The sequence below is a fragment of the Myiozetetes cayanensis genome, unplaced genomic scaffold (assembly GCF_022539395.1).
Source record: "Myiozetetes cayanensis isolate MyiCay16 unplaced genomic scaffold, myiCay2020 scf1, whole genome shotgun sequence".
NCBI classification, from domain to species: Eukaryota; Metazoa; Chordata; class Aves; order Passeriformes; family Tyrannidae; genus Myiozetetes; species Myiozetetes cayanensis.
The window spans coordinates 118,092,722-118,118,653 of record NW_026086604.1 but is presented as its reverse complement, the minus strand read 5'-3'; positions in this window follow the sequence as shown (position 1 = coordinate 118,118,653).

Sequence of the window (25,932 nt, the reverse complement as noted above, 5' to 3'; positions counted from 1 at the left end):
GTTCCTTCTTTCTTGCCTCTAGTGTACAATTTACGATATAGTTCAAGTATTTATAACTAGGTTACTTTTCATGTTCCCCTTGGTGCCTGTTTTATGAGATTTTGGTAAAGAGAAGCATATCCTATAAATTCAAAGTTTAAAATCCTCTGGGACTATATCAAGTATCAGTTTGAGGATTCAGAAACTTTATTAGACAGCAAAATTCCCTGCGCCCACCTATTGTACCCCTAATAAAGGGAACTTTCCTGTTAACATGGTGGTTAAAGAAAAATGCTGATCAGAGACCTTCAGCTAATCTCATGTTCTGTAGAAATAAATGCAAACAATTTTCTGAAAGAGGCATGTGTTTGAAGCTCCCAAAGAAAGAGATCTCTGGGCATTGACTACTTGTCCATAGGAATAAGGAACACCTTCAGGTGTGTCTCTGATACTGTTGCATCTGTGGCTACTGTAAATGGATAACCTTCACAGGCCATTAGTTTCGGATTTGCTAACCCACAGAATTAAACCCATGGGCACATTTAGAAGGTTTATTTCAGTCTGATATTCCAATGACCCATCATTCTGCCTGCAGGAGTCCAAATATTTCCAGGGTGGATACATAATCAATTATCATTTTATATGCAATTTATCTTAATGGAAATTCAGTCAAATGTCACAATCTTCTTGAGCACTATCATTGTGTCTGCCTTCAGAGACATCTTGAGGTAGAGGGTCCTTGATGGGTTTTATAAAGCACTCATATGCAGTGCCTGACACTACAAGCCAAAATCAGCTCCTTACTTAGTTCCAAAATCATGCAGCACCATCTCGGTTTTCAGATAAGGCACTTCCTGCCTTGTTTTTCATGGCTGGAAAAACACCAGTTCAGCTGGCTTTTCTCAATCATCTGTCCTGCCATCTAAATTTCTCAGTCATTTAAGGGTGCTCAGAGTTGATGGGGATGATTGCTGGTGTTTTAAACTAGATACTAACTTATTTTCAAATCTACTCCAATCTTTCACTTGTAAAATACCTAGTAAGTCTATAAACCCTGGGTAGTCCAAGCTTTGCAAAGCAATGCTTCAGGAAGATACCTGAGAATTTGCAATTTTACTTGACAAGTCTCAGACAAAGAAACAGAGAAGTTCCAACATAAGCAACTTTACATTTGCAGCTATTTGCTTCTGATGCTTTCCCTTCTTCTGACCAGTCTCAATTAAACTTTTAGCTTTGTTTGGCTTTTCAGTAGACCATTTGCACTGGATCTGATTCATTGAAAAATACCTCAAAGTTCATAGATTACTGTCCTCTTGCACATTCACATTTGATGTGGTATTTCTGTCGGGTGTGCTCTACTGTCATTCACATGCAGCAGCGATGGAGCAAATGGGTTGTGTGAAGCTTCACTGCCCTCTGGAGTACCAAAGGCAAGGAAAAGGGAAGCAAAATTCTCCCCAGGTGCTCAGGACATCTCTTGCTGTATCCCCCATCCCTGCTGCTTCTTCAGAGCCAGCTACACTGGGTAACTGGGGCAGGTAGGTGTTCACAGCTGAGCAAAGCAGTCTAGGCTAGTCCTCCAGACCACACTTATGTTTTCTCAGAAGTCAAAAAATGCCAACATCAACCAAGCTGCAAAGGTATCTGGCACAGATCTCTTTCATGCAGGCATACTGGGACCTGCAGGACCAGTGCCTTCATCTCCTTAGCTCAGTGTATCAGACTTGAGACTGCAGGACCATCTGCAGTATGAGCAGAGAGCAGGGGTCATGAGTTTTTACCTGCTCAAATACACCTGCACGTCTGTGCTTTGCTGTGTTCCACAGCTCAACCCAAAGCCTGAGGAGATCTCACGGCTCTGAAACACTAGCAAAAATTCAGTTTTAAATCATCTTTCACAAAAAGATCTTAAACCAATTTGCTGGCATTAATTAAGCCTCATAAACTCCTGTGGGAGTTAAATAAATGTTGTTATACACACTTTATACCAGAGCTTACCTTAAGAGAGTTTTTCTAAGTGCTCATTCCTGCTGACTTATACAAGAGCTACAGTCAGTATGAATATGCTGACATGTTGAAAAGCTGCTTCTTGCAGGTAAGCCTCAGTTTAGTTTTCCACTAAAGTAACATATGGAAAAACATACTTAACTATGCCCAGTGTGATTTAAATATGTTGCATACTCAAGGGCATACATGAAATAAGACATGTCAACCAGACTGTTTCAGGTTTTGTAAGACAGCCAATAGACTTAGCAAGTAAGGTACACTCTGGACATAATTATAACATTCATTTTAAATACCATGAAAGCTGATCAATTCTGGTTTAGATTTTAGACACTGGGCAATGTTGAACATTTTGTTAGCCCTTTAACTGACAGTTGTGTGAAAGGTACTTTGATTTCCCCACAAGATCCCTTTAAAGCAGGCCATACACAGTCAGTTGAGCTGATGCTGTGCATTTTTTGTGGAGCTTATATAAGTTTAACCCCTGGATTGATACACCGCTCTTCAGAGACAGGGCTGTTGAAGTCCCTTTACTTATTCCTGTAAAACACAGGTGATATTTTTGGCATTGCTGCAAGACAAACTGTCTACATTACTGAGCCTCCCATCCAGTCATGAAATGAAACGTTTTCTTTTTTTTCTTGAACACCACAAGAGTTGCTGAGGTTTCATTTCTGACTACTATGAAACTCGTAATTTTGCCATTGGCTTTACTAGGACTGAGACTTCCCCTAAACCAAAGGTATTCTTGACAGTCAGTGGACCCTCGGGCACAGAGGGACCACTTCTAAGGCAGCATACGAAAAGCCAATCTGTCACGCATAGTTTTTAATTCTCTCTGTGGACACCCTAGAAAACCATTACAGATCCATATCGAGAAAAACTTTGAAAGCCATTTCCCTTAGCCACTGAGAAAGCTAGTTCAATAAAAAACTGAAGTCATGTCAGCACTGCTCAGTTTGGGGCTATATTGAGGTCTCTTGAGAACAACAAAGGCCAGTTTCTTATATATATTTATGCCTGAACTGTGGTCCAATCTGTGAATGTCCCAACTTGATGGACAGTCTTCTTCTACGTTTAACAGCACATATGTCACATGTTTCTTGACAGGCGTCACAGCATCATCTTGCCCCCAATTTCCATACTGCTTATGCTAAAGCTACAGTCTGTCTTTATTTTTCTGGATTTGCCTTCATCTTGCAGTGTCACAAGCCCACTTCACATCTTAGGGATTTTGTCAGTGCTAAGATATGCAAGAAACCTTCTGCAACAGAATTAATATGGTTTGAGTGTAAATTTGCCAGCTATACAAGTTTAGCTCAATAAAGACAGTTTTGGGTCATTTTAGGCTTTCAAGAATTTTGCAACACAAGAACTGAAGGAATAAGGTAGGGAAAAAAACCACTTAGAAATCCTAATCAGAGTGAGGAACCCATTGAGCCATTTGAAAAGTGCTCCTGCCACAACAACTAAGGCCCCAAATACAGCCATCTACCTCTTTTCCCCTTTCCCCTTTGCTACACTTCCTCTCACAGATGTTTTTCATCATCTAAGGTAGCAATTCAGGCATTCATGTAACTGATCCCGAGTGTGCTGCATGTGATTAGCATCAAGTCACCAAAGAACAAAGAAATGCAATTAATCCCTGTTTAAATAAAAAACAGATTAGATAAGACTAAACATATTAGAAATGGGTAAACCTCAGATGGTTTGAAGACCAGAACTGGGCTAGAAAAGCGTTTGGGAGTTGCAGTATAACCCAGATCCTATCCAAACTTTCTGATCCTTCCATCCAAGAAGGCTGGAAAGCGCAAGGAAAGCTCTCCTATATCACACTTCACACTTCCTGTGCTCAGATACAGTCAGAAAAACCCCCACACTCATGATATGTTGACTTCTGGCACTGACATCTCTGACTGTGCTCAGAACAAGAACATATTGAGGGTAGAGTTGCCCATTTATTTAGTAGGGTTTAGTTAAAAGGACTTGCTAGAGTTAAACAGATTTCAGAGTTGGTTTGGTTGGTTGATTGGTTGGTTTTGCTACAGGTTGAATTTGTTTCTGGGCTTTGTGGTAGAAACAATGACCACTGCTCTGTTGTCCCATTGGTGTTCATGGTGTTCCATATGCCTCCAACTGAGCATTTTGAGCAACTTGTCTTCACAAAAAAAAGTCACATTTTTTGATGGGGGTTGGGATGTCAGTATTATGATTTCAACAACATTTTTGTCAACATCTGAAATGGAAACATTTTGACCAGTCCATAAAAGTGATTGCAAATAGCAGCGAAAGACTCTGCCCTAGGAGCTTGCAGATTTGGCCTGATCTGTCAGCAGGATTGACCTTCATCTCATTACAGGACCTGCACCAGTATTTTTAAAGTGAACCTGGAACCTAAGCTTTTAAGCAACATATCCTAAGACTTCTTGTTTTATCAGAACCAATCTTCATTACCCTTGTTCACAAATTTCTACTATTTCTCCATGTAGAATAGAATTACATCATGAACTTTTATCAATCAGGAAAAAAAATTGTTCATTAAATAAACTGGATGACTGGACAGGCACTTAGCAAACTTCTTTGAAGAAGTATATTTAGAGCAGTACCTACCTGAAATGAGCTTCTTCTACGTTTTTCTCTTACAGACAGTCCAATGAAAGTAGAAAGTGGGGAACAAAAACACTGTCTGTGAGGGAAAAAAAAATAAATCACTCAATATCAGAATCATGAACTATATTCAGAATTTTCCTTGTAAGAATGGTCACTCCAGAAAATGTATTTATAGTGAAATGACAAGCAGAGGCTATTGGGGATTGGAAGTATATACATGCATCACAATGTAATCATTTCCCACATCCACGACAACTTTCACAGTCTTTAGTTTGAATAAGTGAGATCAGAGACAGTCTGGGCCTCTCCTGTTGGACTGGTCCAACTAACCTCTGGAAAGCAGCCATTCAGTACACATCATAATTTGCTCTCAGACTGAACTGGAGTTGCCATTAAATCAAACATATGGGGCCAGATCCTCAGTTAGTGTGAAGTAGAGTAGCTCCACAGAAGGCAACTTATGGCAGCTAAGATCTGATGTGTGGTGTTAAGTACTCTGGTAAAGTTTCAACCATAGGGCAAAAATGTTTCCCAAACATTTATTATTCATGGCTGGATTTCAACTCCTTTCCTCAGGGTGACTAGCACCCTCCTCAAGGAAGAGCCTTACTGAGATCTCAGGTACACATGGAAAATAAAAAAAGGGTCTAACAGGAGGAGAGCGAGCAGGCTTTTCAGTGCTAAAAAAGTAAATGCCTCAGTGGTCTCAAATCCTAACCCTTCTACAAACTACACAAAAATATCTCTCTTGCCTAAAACCTACCCTCAGAAACTTTTAAAAATATGGTTTGTCAAACATTTTGGATTTTATTTCTAATGAAACACTAATAAAAATGTGAAAAGGTAATTTATTTTGTGGTGCTGCACTCAAAGAGTGAGAATACTTGGTAGCTGTGTGTTCAAGATTAATTGCTGGGAAATGCTTTTAAAATCTGTTCTGTCCTTTACCTATTTAGATTTATACCACCTCAGATGTTAACAGCCCTTTGGTGGTTTCTTAATGCCAAATGTAAATACAAAAACAAAAAGAAAATGTTCCTTGTGCATTCATACTTGCCTTTCCTGGCAGAAGGCCACTTCTGTCACTCAGAGTTCAGACTGTTCTTCTTTTAATTTGGCATCAATTCCATGGCTGCTCTTAATAGTATTATTGGTGTTGGAGATAAGCCAGACAACACACTTTTCTAACCAATTTGTCCAATAAAATTGATTATTTTGTTAGTTAATCTGTCACTTCTTGAAAAGAGAAATCTTTAATAGCATTTTTACAAATATTCTTGGTTTATGTTTAATGTTTTCCCATTGCTCTGCATCAATACCAAAGCTTCTACAAGACCTAATTAAATTTTGATACATTCACAGAAAACTGACTGTTCAGCATTGAGCAGAATCTTCATTTTGGCACCTTTTTTTTCCTCTACAGATAAAAATTAGTGACTCCTTCAACTCTGTGTTGATAATTTTTCTTATCTTACTCCTACAGTCCTTTCCCCCCACAACACACCAGCTTTTGCTGCATAAAAAATGGAAAAAGACACAGCAAAATAAACAAAGCTGGCTTCTCTACAGTCATGCATTCTGTTCTGCAGTAACTGCAGGTCCTTGACTTCATCCCCACCACTGTTCCTGTTCCCTTCCCTTTGCCCTATGGAGCAGTGCCATCAGCTGACCCCTCTGTCCCCTCACTAAAACCTGAGCAAACGGTTGGCTCCAAATGAGGTGCTCGTGGCTGACCAGCCCATACATGTGTATGTTTGGTGAGCTGGAACAGTAAATAAGACCAAATGTTTGAACACACCCTACAGATTTTCTTCCCTGAACCTTTGCACATCCATCAGTTTTCCAAGGTTATGTCTGGGATGGTTACTACTCTGTCTAGAGATGTTAAAAATGGCCTGCATGTTCAGCAGTTATGCTGCAGATGGCCTGGCAGATGAGCAGATGAACAGGTTGGGGCACCCCTTCTTTAAAGAGGAGCCAGAGAACACAGGGTAGAGAACAAAACACAAAAATCTTCATAACCATGTCTAATAAAAATGGTTATACATAAAAACTGGATCAACAAAATATGTTATATTTCAAGAAAAATCCTAGGGGGGAAAAAAAAGAAAAGGAAACCACACATTACATCCTAAGAATTCATTGTTTCCTGTACTGGACTGCAAAAAAAATCCAGCAACAGATTGTATGACAAGCACTGCATGTTCGCTGACAGTCTGGTTTTACCTCTAACACAGCCTAAATCAGAAGCGTAGTAAACAGGGTTGCAAGGAGGCACTGAACATAAACTGGCTACTCCCATCTGGCCCTGGACACTGTATCTTCAGAGGGGCAAGCTTATGTACCTAGTGCCTCCTCCTCACAGGGATCCAGGTGGTTAAGTGCATTTGTGCACAGTGTATTTGTGTCTTGAATATTTTCTAAGTGGAATGTAGGCACCTCGGTGGAGCTTATTTTAACTAATTTTATTTTCTTTGGCTGTAACCATCTGTATGCCTACACACTGGATCGGTCAGCATTCCCTGCCCTGGGGTGAGCCCGCAGCCCAGGGCAGTGTTGCAGGGTCTCAGCCTGCCTGGCTGCTGTCCTTGGGCACACAGGGCAGCTGCCAGCAGCTGCCTGCTGCCCACACACACCTCTGGGCAGGAAGGACTGTGCAGGAGGTCAAGGTACCAATACACAGACCTAATGGTGCTCACAGCAGCTGTAGCACAACGACAGCAACACCAAGTTCTAGTCCAGAGCAGCCCAACTTGGCCAGCCAGGTTAGCGTCGTGCCATGCCCAGCTGATGTCCCTCTCAAGAGCCTCTCTGCCTAAGAACAGCTCCTCCTTTGGAGCTGCAAGAATCCCCCAGGGCAGGTTGTATAACTTGGCCTGACAAAAATTTAAACCAAAGGCTATTTCCTCTTGTGTTTAGAAGTATAAACAATGACAATTTATATCTGACATCTCTTAACTCGGGGAATGGTTTCATATAAACATGTTTGGTGTCTTCTGGTTTCTTTCTCAACCAAACCCTTTACAAAGTGTACACACACTTCTTAATGATATGAGCAACATTTTCCTACTGCTGAGTATCGGAGAAATGCTTGGCATAGCCTTTCTTCCAGCTTCAGTCTCTGCATTCAAATCCCCCACTCATGGCGAGGCTGAAGCCTGGGCTCTGTACTTGTTGTTCCTGATGAGATGTGCCTGCAATCCAAAGGTGAAGGTTGTTTATGAGCCCCAAGTCCTTGCACCTGGTCTTCTGCACTGCCAACCCCATCCCAGCACAGGTCTCCAGCGTGACTGGAAGAGATCCTCTGCGCTCTGCATTCCTTGGACAGCGTTCTGTATTTAACAAAACTCAAACATTTTATTGATGCTCAAATGGAGGCTCTGCACAACATTATCCATTTGTGGCCAAACAGTGCAATCCTTATAACACTCGACATTGTGAGAAGTCCCAGAGGTAACGCTCTGTGTTATCCATGAGGAACACCATGATCCCAGACTGTTCTACACGTGGCTTTGCTCACCTGCCCATTTCCAAATGGGTCGGGGTTTAACAGACCAGTCCCTGTGAACCTTCTCACTAGAAAACATACCTGATGACTTGAAACAACAAATTGACAGAACTTCTTTGAAAGCTTTCAGAGAGACCTCTGTTTCTGAAAAATACATAAATATATAATAAAACCAGAAACATCAGAGAGCAATTTACTAGAATTGGAGGCCCAGCTGTTTCCTAACCTCTAAGTAGACTACGGAAGCCATTCCTTTGAAAATCCTCATGTTTTCCAAACTGTGTACCACTTTGTGCACATTTATGTGTTTACACTGCAGACACCTCAAGTTTCCCAGAAAGGATAGAGCAGCAGCAAGGAGCAGAGATTTTGGCTGAACCGCAACATTTTGCATATATGGATAGCATTGCAATAAGATTTGCCCAGAAACATTCCAAAACAGTCAGAGACTAAGTTACCAAAATGCCTAGTAGTCAGCTTTCAATGTGGAAAAGTAGGTCTGAAGAGAAGTGGTCTCACACTACCTATTTACTGGATAGGAGTAAAGTCCACTGTAGTGGAGGAAGGCAGAAATCAGTAAGCTGAAGAAAGCCCTCCAGCCTGAGTAACCTGCCCAAGAACAAGAGATGCATCCCTTGTAAGGAATGGTCCTGGAGCTTGTGTCACTTCACACATGGTGCAGGTAGCCAAACACGCTAGGGAACTACAACCCAAAAACTCAAAATACAGCTAGTCGGAGTATTTATAGGGTATCTATCTTGCTGAGTGGCTTCTAATGGGCTCTGAGAGGCTGAGATTGCCTCTGTCCTAATCCTGACAACAGGCTTGCGGACAAGGGACTGCAAACCTCAGCAGGATCACCAGCCTGACAGCAGCTAAGACTATCACTGTTACAGAAAAAAAAGCTTAGGAGCGATTGCTGGTGGTAACAAAGCCACATAAATTTTGAAATTAGTGCCTTGGAAACAGACAGGTCTTTCCCAGGAGATCACGGAATTCACAAGGATACAGGAATACAAAGTTCAAATTGCTTTGTCCAATCCCAAAAGTCTTATACCTCAGCACTGAAATGGGATTGACTCTAATAGATGTACTAGCACTTTGTCTCAAGCCTAAAAATCAGCCACTGGTGTTGCTTGATAACAAACGTCAGCTTTGCCATCTTCACACTGCCAGCTGCTCCCTCAGCTTTGCCATTTTATCTGCACTAACCAAGACCCCACAGCTGGGCTCCTGGGCATCATTTCCCACCTCAGCCCTGACAAGTATCACCCTCACTCCATTCAGGACCTACCCTCAGTCACTGCTGGCTGCAGTCTGATGGATCAGCCCCAAACATTTCAGAGGCACGCCTGCAGCCTTGCTTTAGGTCCTGTTTCTGCACTCTTCCTCCCAACCCACCAGCTGCTTCCCAGATGCTGATACCTTAACCCCTTCCCTGCCTTGCAGAGCTTTAAACTCTGTTAATGGAGGTGGGGTATCTATCTGTACTATGTGGTGATAAAACCTCTTTTGGTTTTATCAACCTACAGGCCTAGTTTTACACTTCCTCTATTTCTTGTGTGGAGCTCCTGGTGGTCTAGTGGTAAGGGCGCGGCGCTGTCACCGCTGAGACCTGGGTTTGATTCCCGGTCAGGGCCACTCCCGGGCAGATGGAGCTCGTTAACCCTGTAAAAAAGGCAATCCATCTATGTCCTAAGGACCTCGCTGCCACCGTCCAAGCTCGCTTGGCCCCGGCAGATGAACCTTAGGATTAAAGGGTGGGCTCAGTTCCACGCACACTGTGTCTCACCTAAAAAATCCAATGCACAGGCTGGAAGGTGTAAAGACCTTCCCCGGATCTTCGCTCGCGAAGACTGGCCATTATATTATTATTATTATTTCTTGTGTACCCAAGGATCTGAAATGAGGGTATGGAACAGCCTGATTCTACAAATCCGATAGCTGGGGGAAGAATATGGTGTAAACAATTCCCTTCTGAATATAAAATTCAACAGAAATATTTTTCAAGAGAAATCTGCAGAGTTTCTTAGCACCTTTATCTGTACCAAGCAATGCCACACCCAAGGCTGAACACTGCTGGTGCGGGGTTTCCCTTGTATTTAACAAAAGCCTTAAAAATCTCTCCTAAATAGGCAGAGGTTTATACACTACATGTGGGCATAGCTGCAGCAAAGCTCTGTCAGGCACACAGGTGAATCCATCTCGCTTTCTGAAGACTGCTGTGGTCAGCCCCAGCATACTGCCTTATGCAATGGGTCTAGCAAACCTTCTGATGTTTATACGTAGAAGCATGAAGTGCTGCAAGCAGAACTAAATGGAAATGCTCCAGGTTCTGAGTCTCTCTCTAACTTGTGAGACCACTAAAATAAAGTAAGTTAAAATAAATAAAAATTTTAAAAATAAAATTAAATAAAAATTTAAACAAACATCCCACAACAAGCTCAAGGTAAAAGCACACATGGCAAAGTGTTCCAGCTTGGAGGTCTCTATCCTCACACAATGCTAAATATCTTTAGCATTAACTATTTCTAATTTATTATCATTTGCAAGCATCTGGACAACCTGGCAACTGTGACAGGGTTGGGATTTGAATCACAAGCTAATAAAATCTGCAGTGAAACCTTTAAACCAAACACATGAAGTCAGATGGGGTTATTAGTTAATGTGTGTCATTGATGTGTTAGCTTCAACCCCATGCTGGCCACACGGTGAAGGTGTCGGGATGAAACAGCTGAGGTCTGGCAGGCCACTTTCAAATGAGCTTCCTGAGAGATATTTACAGAAGACAAGTACACATCTCTGCACTGAGCAAGGTGTCAGTGAGCCACAGCAGTGGAGCACTTCCAACCTTTATACTCTCTCTCTGAGGGCATAACTCCTTCTGCCTTAGGATCTTGGCTTTCACTTGGTCATGGAGGGGCCCAACAGTTTTGCTTTTCTGATGCTGTGCACTGTCTTCAGCATTTTTGCATTTTGTTGCTGTTCCAGGGAATTCCAAAAAAAACCCCTGAATTGCATTTGGCAGCCCTGCATGGAGCAGGCACTTATAGTGAGAAAATCGTTTTCCAAAGTAAGCCAAACTCTAACCTTTGACATGGGATACAGTTTTGCAAGTCTGAACTAGAAAAGACTATGCACATACCTGAACCATCAGTATCATATGTTGCTTTGACCTAAAACAGTCAGGAGTCCATCCTCTCTCTGCATGGGCAACAGAATTTTTATGAAACACCCTGACACCTCTCAGTTTCTAAACTTAGGTGTTTTTCATACTAACTACCTCCTACCAGCAGTCATTAAAAGTCCTTGCCCAGTCCCTGGTTGTCCATAGCACTTCCCAAGTCACTCTGCTCATGTGTTGGCAGCTGTGACAGCTCAGTTCCACTCAGCTGTAGAAGTATCACCTTCATCTTGTTGTCTACTCACAGGGAAGAAACCTATCTCTCCTTCCCTAGAATGCCACAATGGAAAGAAAAATGGTGGAGGGAAGAAAAAAAAAAAAAAGGCAGCTAAACTTTATTTCAAATAGTTTTCATAAATACACACAAGAGGTTGATTTTTATTTTCCTTCCACACCTCTTTTTCCTTCCTTCCTGCCTTTCTGCCTTCACTTGGCTTTTATTCTCTCATTTTTCAACTCCACATTTCTATCCTTCATTATTTTCCCCCTCCACAACTTCTCTTGACAACCAAAAGAGAGGAAATGCAAGAGATAGAAAAGTATAAAAAGTAAAAAGTACAACTTTACCAAGTTGTAGGAAAGGTGAGTGTAAATCTCAAACTGGTTTGTTAGTATTTTTGAAAACTGACAATTGGAAAAAAAAAAATAAAAAGTCTTTTCTGTTTTAAATAATGTGTACCTATTTTATCACCAGCTCTAACTCTAAATCTATAGAAAATATACACTTTTGGTAGAAGGCATTAGTTCAAACCCAGACTTATACAGCTTATACAGCTTCTCTCTCCTTTTAAAAAGGTTTAAAGACAATAGATCTGGATAATTCATGACACTAACAAATTGTCTGCAACTGGATTAGGGAAGATTTTAGTTTAGTGGATTTTTGAGCAGCCTGGTGCAAGATTGACCTGATTTGTGAGCAAATCGGACAGGTTTTGCCCTGAGCGCCAGAATACAGAATACTTCTTTTAACTTGATAAGCTAACAAAAGAGTTGGTGTAGTCCACTCTATGTACATAGGAAGAGGGTAACATTGCATATTTCACTCATAGGGACAAAAAATAGCTAAGTTGGTTCTGTACAGATGTGAAAATTTTTCCATTTTTTAATTGATTTTTAATACCTAAAAGGTGATTTTTAATCTAAAACTTGCTAAGAAGGTATTAAAGAACTATATCAAAGAAAACCCCAAAGCGAAACAAAAAACAAACTAAGCTGGTTTTTTCAGTTGTTTTTGGAAGGAAACTTCATGTTCCTTGACTTTCCCATGGAATTCATTCGAGGCTTCTGGTTTCCAGACAGCAGTGTGAGCACATAGCCCTTTGTCCAGCATCTCATGAGCAAAGCATCCTGAGTTGCCCCAGCAAAGCAAAAGCTGGTGTTGTAAATTATGTTCTTTTCTCAACACCAGAAAGCATAAAAGGTAACTCCCAACTGCTGGAGATCCAAGTTTCAAAACTAATCTCCATCTGCACATCTATCCATCCAGCACTGATCTGGGGAATAATCACTATTCACATTTGGATCATCAATGATTATGTCTTACTGTGAGAGCTATGATGGTATCTAACATTATGAGAAGTTAAATCCCTGCCCCAAAGAGTGCTGATCTCAAGAAGGAAGAGTCTGAGTGATGACTGCAGACTGGTACAAAGACAAAGAAAGGATTTAACTCAAGTAAACATCATCAAATTTGTTTGGCAGTGTTGTGCCTCAGCAACACAAGCTGAGATTTCAGGGTTAGACAAGGCATGGAAAGAGAAGTTTTAAAGTATTTTTTTCACCATTTTTGTAGCTGGATGAGGCCTATGGGCTGTTCAAGGCAGAAATACAATGACTTAGAAACTGTGGGATGTGAGGCAGGGAAGCCTTCCCAACACATAGTGGGTAAAGGTGAGAGACAACGAGGATGAACTCCAAGAGGACAAATATACCACGAAGAGGCATGACTAAGAATGTGAACGATAATGAGACAGGACATAAAGAATATTGCTTTCATTTAAGCCCATGGTTTAAGAAAGAGGCTGTAATCTGCTGGAGATATCACTTCAAAGGAAGCATAAAACCAAAGTCAGAATTACTTACTCTCATTAAAGATCTGCTGGCCCTTTTTCACATACATTCTGGTCCCAAGGATCTTTACTCAGGCATGCTGGTCAAACTCCAGTTTAGGTCTCCATATGATACTTTCCTATTATATGTCACTTTCCTACAATTTGTCCCATCATTTCACTTAAAGCACTTGTTCCTAAAAATACTGTTATGTAGCCACTGTGGCAGCAACAACCTTGAATCAATATTGGATGATAAGCAATAAACCTGGTCTATAGCTCTGGCCCCTGTATGTATCTATTTCAGCAGGAACCCATCCTGATAGCTACATGCACATAAATTATTTTGGGTCATCAAAGGTGCCATCATAAGCACAATACCCCCCTGTGTATGCATCTGCATTTACAGTCATTCACTTGCACATATGTATAGCAAGATGCCATGAGAGGCTGGCGTAAAAACACCTACCCAGTTCCTGCCATCACAGCCCTCGTAAGGTAAGACTACAGCTGGGGAAAGGGACAAAGTGTAAAAGAAGATAGTAGGAGTAAGGACACCCCACTTTGCTTAGTGTAGGGCTGAAGGTGAAATGGCCTTAAGTGGTTATTACCCAGTAGTTCAAGTTGATTTGTTCTGTCTGTGAGTTTTGATTTGGAAATAGAGCAAGCCTGAGAAAAAGGATACGAAGTGACCTGTAGTTAGGACTTACATTTTTCCTTCCCTGGTGGATGTCCCTGCACACCTGCTTGTGGTGTAATAGTGCAATAAATTGAGTGCATTTCTATATCCACAAAGGGTCAAACTCTACTCAGAATTACACCCGTGTAAATCCCCAATAACTCCACTGGCCTCACTAGAGTTATTTGGCACAGATTTACACTTATGCAACTGAGAGCTGGTTTTAAGCTACAGTATGAAAAGTGTTTCACCTTCAGGGTAAAAAAAAAATGCTTCTAATGTCAGTTGTTGTTACATTTAAAATAACCAGAAGGAATTTCACCTGGATGGGATCCATCCACAATCCATGACATTTGCATGAACCTTTTCCCTTTATTTCTGGTGCACATAGAAAGATGTCAAATTTTAATTCACAGCGCATCCATGCCTCTTGCTTTGGAAGGACGGCTATGTCTTAGATCAATCATTAGGAAAAGGTGTTTATATTGATAACACATTTGTCTCTGAGATGCTACAGGATGTTCCAAACCCGATTTCCTTTGAAGTAAGGCACCACTTTTATTATCAAAGCATGAAAAATAGAGCACATTCATGACATCAAATGCAGCCAGCACAGGATGCTGAGGCCTAAAGTGAGAAGACTCCAGTTACATCATGTAAACCCAGAGGAGTTCCAGCCACTTATGTTCCCATTCCTGCGATGCAGCTGTGCTCAGCACAGGTCCTGAGGCTCAGAGGCTGCTCTGCTGGCAAGAGGCAGCGCACAAACCACAGCGGTCACCCCTCAGGCACAGGGCAGGCTGCCACGCTCTGACCCACAGACACTTAGGTAAGGAGAAGTATAAGGATCAAAAAATATAGGCTGTCAATTGTGACCTTTTGCATCCATTGATCCTGAATTGAGCTGAATTCCTTTAAAATATCTGAGCCATCAGTGATGATGTCAGAAGGCTTCTGGCTCTAGGGATTCAAGGGCTAATTTTCCTGAGGTGTCCCCACCTCATTCTGGCTCCGTTTTGGATATACAGGGGGAATGATTTGACACTCCTTCCTGCCAAACAGCTAAATTTCATTAAGATACAGCAGAAAGGTATGTGAGCTTGCTTTGTAAACCTATTAGAGCTTACATTTATCCACAGACCAGATTTAGTTAGAAATACAAACTTTGTTCTTTGAATAACCTCAGCTTGAACTGAGTCCTGTAAGGACTATCTTTGAGTTAAGGTAATACAAAGCAATAAAGCTTCCTGAGAACAGAGGACTGCCAAACTTTAAGTGGTATATTTTATGATCTGGATTATTATCCATTGGGGGACTCAGATGAAAACACAGACTCATTTCATTTAGTTCTCTAGTTGTGATTTGAACCGTGATCGAAATTTCTAATAAAAATATTTGAAGAGCAAAGCCAGTGTTTTATCCACTACATACCAAGCCTTACTGGCCCTTTTCTAAAAGAATCACAGTAATCCAAGGTCAAATAATACATGTGCAACAACTTGAATACTCCACAGAATTTCATCTTCACTTTTTCAATAGCACAAACCACATACAAAGTGATGTATAGTGGAGTATATCAGATGTGATAACAACAATTAAGTAAATCACCTGCAACCCTAAGGACAAGAAAGAAAATATCTTGGGCATCTCCATAGAAAGGCAAAATTTCTACAAATGACTTTGTGCAGTAAATCTTGACTCTTTCTTTGGCAAGGAGTCAGCAGAGTGAGCATATTCCATTCTTTCGCAGGAGGCACAAAACTGCATGGTCAAAGATATGTACCAAGCGTATCTGTGTCTGCATCTCGGGAAGATAGTCATATTAACAAATGGTCACAAATATGTTTCTTGTTTTCTCCTCCAGGGAATGAGATTCAAATGGTTTCTGTAAGTAGCATGGGAACAAAAAAAAAAAAAAAAAAAAAAAATCTCTAAATAAATCTCTAAATAAAATTGGCTGCAACCAGCTACATTCTCTCATGCAAGATGACAAACAGCCTGACTTTACTGAAAGGTCATTAGTCAAACTCAATTTTAAAATATCCAATTCAGGGAAAAAAAAAATCTTTAAATAAAAGCCAAAGCTCCACAGAGCACTAAATAAAAACCTCTACCAATAAGTTTTTTCTCACTTAGCCCTATTACAAAAACCTAAACTGTAGGGTACATTCAAGTCAGGAAAAGACAAATAACTGTTTTTTCCTCTGACAAGAGTCAAATGCTCCATAGAATTTAGGTCTGTCCTTACACTTAGTCTAGACAGGAATGCAGCAGAACACCTATATTTTCCTAAAGAAGAATCAGAGGTAGCCTGTAATACAGATAACCTCAAAATACAGTGCAGAAAATCCATAGAACAGAGAAACAGCAGTTCCTTTTCTCCATACAGCACATTACAATGCAAGAGGGAGAAGAACTGGTTCTCCCATTAATTTATTTTCTACCAACATGCTGAATTTGTGTCAGCTTACGGGCCCTGGACTGCTTTTATAGTCACTCTCCACTCCTGGTGATGGGTAAAAAATGTTTCCCTCCTACACTGAGAAAGCAAAGTTTCAAAAATGTTCTCACTCCATTTCAGGCAGAAGATAACTTCCTCTCTTCTCCCTCTTTCCATGCTTGCAGAGTAATGTTATGATGGACTACTGATCCAGGCACTCTCTGGAATCACAGTATCTCAAGTTCAGTGTCCTGCTTAAGGACACCCACAGTGATTTTTATGAAGTGGAATTGCCTGCATGGGAGAGACCAGGAAACCCTCTTTCCCAAATGCTTAAGCTGTGGGATTCCTCATCCCTCTAATGTGCTAGAAAAGCCCTCTGGGTTACTGAGTGACCTGGGTTTCTCGCTCACGTTTTGTCCTGAAATTCTGTCTGAATCTGAAGTCTCTCTCTATGTGATAGTTTACCAAAACAGGAAGACACTTGCAAATTGTCACTATTTGTCCCAAAATGCACTCTACTTTGCCAATAAACAGACTCCTTGAGAGTTTAGTGTTACTCAGCAGTCACTGTTTTGTTTCACTGTCCTGACTGGGAAAACTGACCCCTGAGAAACAGTGATAAATACACAGTATCAGAAATACTATTCTAGTGGAAGTTTTAACTAAGATGTCATTTGTGCATCTATATTAAATTCATAGAATCTACAGTCCACTGAGCAAATGCCCCTTGATCTGCATCAACAATTGGTTTGATATCAAAAAATGAGAAAGATTTTGACTCAACAATTTCAGAATGTTACAACATTTTCCCTAAAAGTGTCTATGATCTGTTTTTCAGCTAATACTCCTGCCTACATGGATATCTCAGACAGACTGGGAACCTAAAAGATATATAAGGTCCTTAAGGCTGAGCATTTGGATTGCCCCTCATCTTTGAATCCCACTCACTACTACATCTGGATTTAAAAGGAATTAAATTAACCGATTCTACCAAAACCCAGAGGAGATTATTTTGTGTAGGACACCAGGAGTCATGAAGTGAAATAAATCCACTAGCACATTTTGAATATGAGCTACTTTACCTCAATGTGACACCTTTTTGTCAAGATTTTTGGCCACTGGTTCTGCATGAATACAGAAACTCATTATTCATTATTTGTACCTACCATTCTCCCGTCCTTATTACCTAAGTAAAGAAGCAAACCCATGCTATGTGGTCAATCACAAGCAATAAATAGAAAAGCTCATGAGCAAACCTATTGCCTGAAAATTATTGATCCCAATTTTCTGGCAAAAACTTATGAATACTGAATACAGCCATGGCTAATAGGACTGCATGGTTCATGTAGGATTCTTTCAAGCTGCATAGTTTTACTAATAAATGTATGACTAAAAAATTCTCTATAAAAATATATTAATACTGTCAGATTTATAAAAGACAAATCCTCCTTTCTTCTGTTCACAACCTCTTTAAATCCCTTTGAGGAAGATCCCGGGTCTCAGTTGCATTCCTCAAGGATTTACAGGGCACCAGAGAAACAGCAATCAGCTCCAAATAATATGTGCATTCAAAAGTGTATGGAGGCTTTTCCAACTTTTCGGGTACTTCACTCAGATTAATCTTCCTGAAGGCACTGGATGTATTTGCAAGAGCCATTTTAATCTCTGCTCCACTCTGCAACTTTACAGCAAATCCACTGTGTCTTGCTGATGGGAATAACTGCCATGCAACTAGAGGTGAAGGGAAGAGTAGCTGGAACATTGGAGGGAACCCACAAAATCAGGGAAAAAAATCGCATGTACTTAACAAGATTTACTCCTCTTGGAACAATATGAGCTAAGGCTGCAGATCAGATTCTGATCTCAGTTACTGTGATCTTAATCTGAAGTGCCAGCACCAATTCCAGCAGAGCCACCCTGGATTTAAGGCCCAATCCAAAGATTGCCACTGACCTACACTGATTGTGTAATAAATGGTTATTCCAGCATAAGAATTTAGCCTAGAAAAAGTTAACAATGGTTTTATCAATGCTACATTAGGAAATGGTTTGTACTAGCTTACATAATGCTTAATGAAGTTTATTATTTTCTCTTTTCTGCTTATTTAATCCATGTTAATGTTCTGCTCCAATTCTAATTATATATACAGATAAGCAAATTTTATTCACCCTTTCTGCTATGATCCCTTCATTTCCTATAACATTTGTAAAATATAAGCAAAAAAGAAAAATGCTACAAGAAAAGCATGGAAAATGGTACAACACAAACACATCACTACAGAATAAACTTCAGACAACAAATTATTTTTTGCTGTTCTTTGCATTCTATCCTGTGTTTTATCTGAGATAATTTATTCCTCATATTGCATGCCATGTTTTTTCATTCTCTTGTAGGGAATGAAAATGTCTTCAGACATGGATACTGAGAAAAAAAAAATTGGTTAGTATGTTGTCCAGATTTGTCTTGTTAAGTAAAAATGACACTATTACTCTACACAGATTTTTAGTTGACTATTTACATAGATACTAGGATAAGCTGGGTGCACCAACATTTCAATATGAATTAGATTGATAGGATATGATTTCTTTGGGTCAATAGAAAAAGACATTTCCAGTTGTCCTCGAGATTTGAAAAAATAAATATGGCCACTGCTCTATTTTGTATTATAGGTTCTGAGGAAATCTCTGCACACTTCTGAAACAATGCTTTAAAAAGGAAAAGGCTGCAAGGATCTTTCTTGCTCTTCCGTCTTCTGTCTCTCTGGGTAGAGGCCTTGTGAGATGCCTCCAGTAGCATTCATAGCTGTAAGAAGAGATAATCAAATATTTTTCTTGAGGAAAATTTTGACAAGCACAAAGGAAAAAGAACATAGGTCAGGTTTTTCCTTTAAAAAAAAAAAAAAAAGAGGGGAAAAAAATAAGTTCAAAGAAAAGAAAACTATAAAATCCAGCAGCTGCTCCCTTTCAAAAAATTTATCTTTCTCACACAAATGTTTTGGCCTTACTGATTTTTCTTCTCTTTCTTGACAAAAATGTTGGAACTCCCCAAAAGAGGAAAGTTTTCAGACGTGGTGTCGAAAGTAAGTTTCCTGGTGAAAACCAGTTTTATAAAAATGTCAGTGAGGCTATAGGCAGAGCGACTGGGGAGGAAGGCTGAGGAAGCTGGCAGTGTTTTTCTGAAACAGTAGTGTAGTGCTTTGCAGTAGCAGGTTGTGCCACTTTAGGGCCACTGCCCACATCGACTGTACATCAGGTGCTCCAGCTGTGCTCTCCCCATGCCTCCCACTGCCCCTACTGGCAGTGGGATTTCAGCCTGAGAAGAATCTTTCGAGGAAAAGTGGCTATGAGCTCTTCCATTGTCTAACAGGCTTGGCAAGAGGTTTGCAAGAGCTTAAGGTGGCTTTTGGAACAATCCATCATGGAGTATTAGGAGAAGAGCACTACTTGTCAACACAAGAAAATTATGTTATGTTGGTGCTAGAGGAAAATCAGACAGTGTTGCAGGTATGGTGAACATAGTATGGTATACAGAACAGGAAAACACAGAGTGGGGAGATATAGGGAGGGCACAGCTGCTTGCACAGTGTTTGACCATACCATATACCCTGCATTAGGTGATATTTGGGGTGGGGAGCAGAATAGCTCACTCTTTCAGTTCCTTCATATGCCAGAGCTCAGGCACATAATTATGGCAAACATTATGCTTCTGAATGATCAAATAAATAAATAAGTAGACAGTTTCTTGCATGGTTTGGCCAGGCAGAGATTGGACTATCCCCAGTCAAAACAGAACTCACTCTCCCCCAAAAAAGTCTACTTCTAAAAATGAAGCACTTCTAAAGCCCCACATACTGAGAATACCTCTTTTATGTTAGAGGCTGCTGCCTTTTTCCACCCAACACATGGTAAGGATTATATTTAAATAAAAATTTAACACTCATAAATGGTTTCTTTTAATATTGCTGTAAAGTAATAGATCTTTTATGGGCAAATTTAAGTGTAATTCCCCTGTGTACAGCTGCGCCAAACAGCATGGTATCATTTTATACAGCCATAAGCAAGGAGGCACATTGACCAACAGTGCCTGTGGGTAGCGTGTGGATTTTATTAGCCAATATGAGCTGATGACCCATGAGCCGAGTCAGTTTTTGCATCTTGTAAAGTCAATCATCATAAAGGTACCACTCGGTGCGGACAGTGAGTGGCTTCCAGCCCTGAGCAGCTGAGTACAGCCTCCTGGCTTGGACAGCAGGACATCCTTTTCAGCTTGCAAAGGTTTTTCCCAACAATACTACCTGTTCGGGCTTCACCTCAACTGGAAGGGATGTGACTAGACTGGCTTTGCACACACTGCTGAAGAGCTTGTGTCAAACCTTCTGTTTACAGATCACCGATTCTCCAAGCATCTGCCCAGCTCAACCAGTGTCAGACTCCCTGTGGTCCCAGCAGAAAATCAGTTTTTCTCTCCCATCCCTGCACAGGAAATCTTGTGCTGCTGCCTAATGCAGCCTACAGCAGCTGGCATATGCAGCCAAACACAAGGCTGTTTCAGATTAAATCTAAAAGTTGAGTTCCCAGACCAAAATATTACATGGCACAGATAGTTACAGCTCTTTCCAGCCTCACAAGAAGAAGAATTTGGTGACTTTTCAGAGCTCAACATGGACTTTTTTCCAGAATTTGTGGCTGGAATGGGTGATTATTGCCTGGTTTAAAAACATTCTTGACTTTATAAAAAGGCAGTATTATTTTGCTGCCTCATTTTCTTGACACTGTATTCCTTGCATATGTGAAGTTACTGTCATTCTAGATATGAATATCCCTGGAAATCGTAGGCTGGAATGGCCCTAATTGTTTTAAAACGATGGTCTCTTCTCCTGCAAAGTGTCATGTCATGTTTCTGCTGCCACAAGACCTCATACTCAAAGACATCTAAGTAATTATTTATGCATTTTCCTGACATTATTTTCTTCTTGTGTTTAAAAGAATCTTAAGTTTCTGACGTTCAGAATAAGCAAAATACTTAACAAAATATCTCATTAAAAGAATGTCATGTCCACCCCTAGCCAGTGGAAGTTCTCCCATGCACTCCACAATCCACGATAGGCAGGCTCCTGCCAAAAAAAATCCTGGTGGGTCAATCCTCACAGTGGAATGAGGAATGAGAAAATGTTATGCAAATCTCACTACAACACAGCCGCTTGACAGGGCTCATTGACATCCATGCAACATGCAAGAAAAAATCTCTTATATATTTGTCAACTTCAGTCAGCTTCAGTCAGCCAAACAAAAGGTATCACAAACTGGTTTTGTGTCTTGATTCAGCAAATCATCTCAGCAATTTTCAGAAAAGATGTGACCATGAAATATTTTGGTCTCATCAAAAATGCACACTCACACTGTTTGTTGTGTGCCTCACACTGGCATGGGAGATGGGCCAGGCAGAAATTTCCAGAGGTAGCTGGTACTTGGGACCACATTTTCGAGGGCAATGCCGGGCCAAGCAAAGAGACCAAATAAGCAGCAGCACTTTTCAGCAAAACTACTCAGCTTGGTTTCATTGGTTCACTAAATAAATCTTGGACATTTTATACTTCTCAGATATTTTGTACTTCTCAAAAAGATGGCCAGGAGAAGCAGCACACCTCACTGCAGAGCAGCAAAATTCAAGTAGGACTCTTTTTTCCTGCCTTTTGTCTGACGGAGAAATGGACTTGCCCAAAAATCTCAACATAGGGATTTACTCCAGAAAATGTGACCTTTTTTTCTTTTTTCTTGAGGTTTTTCTTTTGTTGATTTTTTTTGAGTGGGTTTTTTTCCGCTCTTGAACACATCAGCACACTCTGGTTTTGGTGATTAGTTTTGTTTTGAGTCTCACTTTTGGTTTGGTGTAGATTTGAATATTTTCTTCACACTTTGCAAATACTTTGAACACAAGAACAGCATCTCATTCAAATTTAAAGCTGTGGTTTCCTTCCCTTTTTTTAACTGTGATTCATGATTTACAGTGGCATATATTCAGAGAACTGGGCCGAGGCTTTTATAACTGGATTCTCCTAAAACCCTGTTTAAATTTTCTACAGGGGAATGCTGGAGCAGTGAGGGTTCCTTAAAATTAGAATTTATTTAAGAGACTGAGGAGAAACCCAGGAGCTTAACTTTATGTCCTGGTGTTGGAAATCTTAGCCTAGATTTACATTTTAATTCATCTGTCAGCACAAGCTCTGGGTAATGCAGAATTTCACTTTTTCTTTCCCTCCCACCTGCTCATGAAACCTCAACTAGCAATTCCACCTCCTTTTCATTAGGAGCCTGGCACTTCTCAAAGGACTCAAGCTGCATGGAACTGTCCCTGTGAAAGCCGAAACCAGGAGAAAATGCCTGTGCCTTCAGATTTCATTGCAGAGCCAAAAAGTCGAGTTCATTTTGCTGCAATTCAGCATGTCTCAGGAGCCAAGGTGAAGCTTTTTGTGAAACTATGATCAATTTAAAGTGAATGTGGATGGAGGTGGTAACAGGGAGTAGGCACAGGAAACTCTAGTTTCCTGGGTAGTCTCAAAGCTTAGCATAAAAATGCAGAGAGCTCTAATATAGCTAAAATGTGAACTGGAAAAGGTTTTATGTATCAGCATTTTGAACTGCACCTAGAAAATAAGTGGAAGCAAAACCAAAATATTGAACTATGCTAAATACTTTGAAGGAAGAAAACAGTTGTCTGTTGTCCTGGTTGGATATATATTTAGCCTTCATGCAAATTGCATATCTCTGCTTTACCTTTGTCAGGGAGAAAAAAAACTATTGAACGTGTGAGAATGTGGTAGAATCCATCTGTGTGAAATGCCAGAGATCAACTCATAAAACCTTCTCAAAATAAAATGAACTCCATATCTCCTTTAGCTTTGGCACCAGAATTGCCTCCTAAGCCTCAGGAAATTCTGGCTCCCTTCATCAAGGGGTTAAAAGCTACCCTGCTGGGAATAATACATATTCTGCTCTTTCCTTTCCATACTCCCTGATGGCTAATGACATCCAGTCCCATCTGGATAACAAGCACCATGAACCAACATATCCCCCAAATAATGTTGCCCAGGTAATTGTCTTCAACGAAAATCAATTGCATGATGCTCACATTACAGGCCTTTTTAAGCAAATCAGTCATTTCTGGAGATTTAGGCTTCAGTGGTTTGAAGACAAGTATTTATAAATGCACTTAATGCAACACTTACACTACAGTGTTCTCTATTTTCTTCCATATTGTCAACAGGTGCAAAGCTTTACAAGCACTGAAAGACTGGCCACATTCAGAGACCTTTCATGATAATGTGATCTTGGGAAAAGTTTTGTACAGCGACCCATCCATCACTGATGGCACACAGGGACAGAAAACTGTGGAGTAGAGGATGTGGGGGCACTTGGGGCAGAGCTGAGCTCCACAAACCTTCATTTCTGCCCCAACTCACTCTGTGGCAGCTGAAAAACACACAGACTGGGCTTTCTGAAGTAACCTGAAGAAATTAGGTATCTAAATTAGGGAGAAGTTAATTCAGCCCATGAGCTATCTGATTTTTTTGCACATTACATGATGGAGTCTAAACAGGTAAGTAATTCTACATCTTTTCTGATTGCTTCCCCTTGAACAAAATGCAAATACACACAAAACCACACCTTCTAACTTATCCAGCCCTTTGTCCCTGTTTTGCCTCTTCTGTTTTTCCCTTCTCATTTTTCCCTTAGCTTTGATATTTCAGGCTGCCCAAATCATACCAAGATGGATTGAAGGACTCACAGGCCAAAAGCTCATTTTGGACAAACAAGGATTCAAACATCACCCTGGACCTCTCACTCACAGGTTGTTTTTTTATAGGTCTTGCTTCTCTGCAAGAATGGCTAATGTGTATTTTTTTAATTGACTGCTATTCTTTTTCTCTCTCTACTAAGGTTTACATGGTTCTTGTGGTATTCTGGTGTTGAAAATGTTTTATGCTAGATCATTTTTTTTGGTTATGAAAAGTACCTGTCTCTCCAGGCTACATCCTGTTTTCCTATTTGCTTGCTAAGGAAATGCTAGTCTGCTTGTAGCATCCAAGACCCCAGTGAGTTTTAGGCTAAGACCAAGAAAAACGTATTCCAGAAGAACCAGCTACCTTACCTTTAAAATAGTCATCAGGCAACGTCTCATTTTAGAAATGCTATTTTCTTTTCATATTTGAAAAATACAAATAAAAGAAGCCTCTGTGAATGGAGTAATACAAAATGTCAGGAAAATATTATAGCTTTCCATACCTCTGGTTGGAGAGGAGGTAAGAATTCCTGAAAGCGTTTGAAGAGGGATTTCTTTTTTGGAAAGATGTGTTGCCCAAGGGGAGTGACTCATCTCATAATACCTTGCTCTGGCTCAAAGTTGAAGACATTAGGGAAACTAGGAGCCAGAAGAATAATTCTAATGCTTGTTTGTTTCCATAACTACTTCTCCAGTTAAGATCTCTTTCCAGCAACAGTCTTGTTAGTCACCCTTGTGGTGCCACAACCGAGTTAGACAGTGAGAAGAAAAGATAGAACTCAGTCAGACAAGATAGAGAAAATGCTCAAGGAAGAAATAGCAGGGCAGGACATAGAAAGCAGAGGTGTGTTTTTTCTCTGGAGTTATGCATTTGAGGGGAGGAGATTCACTAATCGTTTACAAACTCTCAGGTACACCGTTTTGAGCACTATGACAGAGCGGCATGAGGAGCTATAATGACACGGCAGCACTTTTTCTGGACCTGGGAATCAGCTATTTGAAAGCCTGACCAGCATAGTCTGTGCATGACTCATGTTCAGTTTTGTCATTTGGGAAGAAAAGGGTCTTCTTGCTCTTCACTAGTGGATATGTCTCAAGGTTCTCATATGCTGAGCAGTCATCAGAGGGCTGATTCACAAGGCTGTGGCTGAATGTCAGTGTGTCACAGCTCTGCCAGTGTGCAACTTACTACAGAGGGCCACTGTAACAGGCTCACAGACCAGTCAGACCTTTGAGGGTCTGGCTGAGGTCCATCTGTTTACTCTGTCTGCCCTGCTCTCTCCTAGAAGGTCTCTTGGACCACAGTGAAGTGCCAGCCCTAACTGTGGGCCAGGCAGGTGAATGGCAGAGTTTAACTGAGAGGCCACGCTGCAGTATGCAGGACAGCCCCATCCTGTCCTCCCAGGATGGGGCTGGGACAACATACAGACATTTTTGGGTGTTGATAAACACCTCACTTCAGATATTACACAGCAAGACATCTCACACCTTAACAAGCCTTCCTCTAAGTACCACTTGAAGGGGCTACATCTGGTGGATAGACTGGTACCAGTCTACAAAGCAATATTACAAGAAGGAAGGAATGGCAGATGCTGGCCGTGGGTACTTGGGCATCTCTTCACAAAATTACTATAGGAATTCTGACAGCTGAAAAAATCCCTTAGTTTTCCAGTGTCCTTCAAAAGATCTCCATGCAGC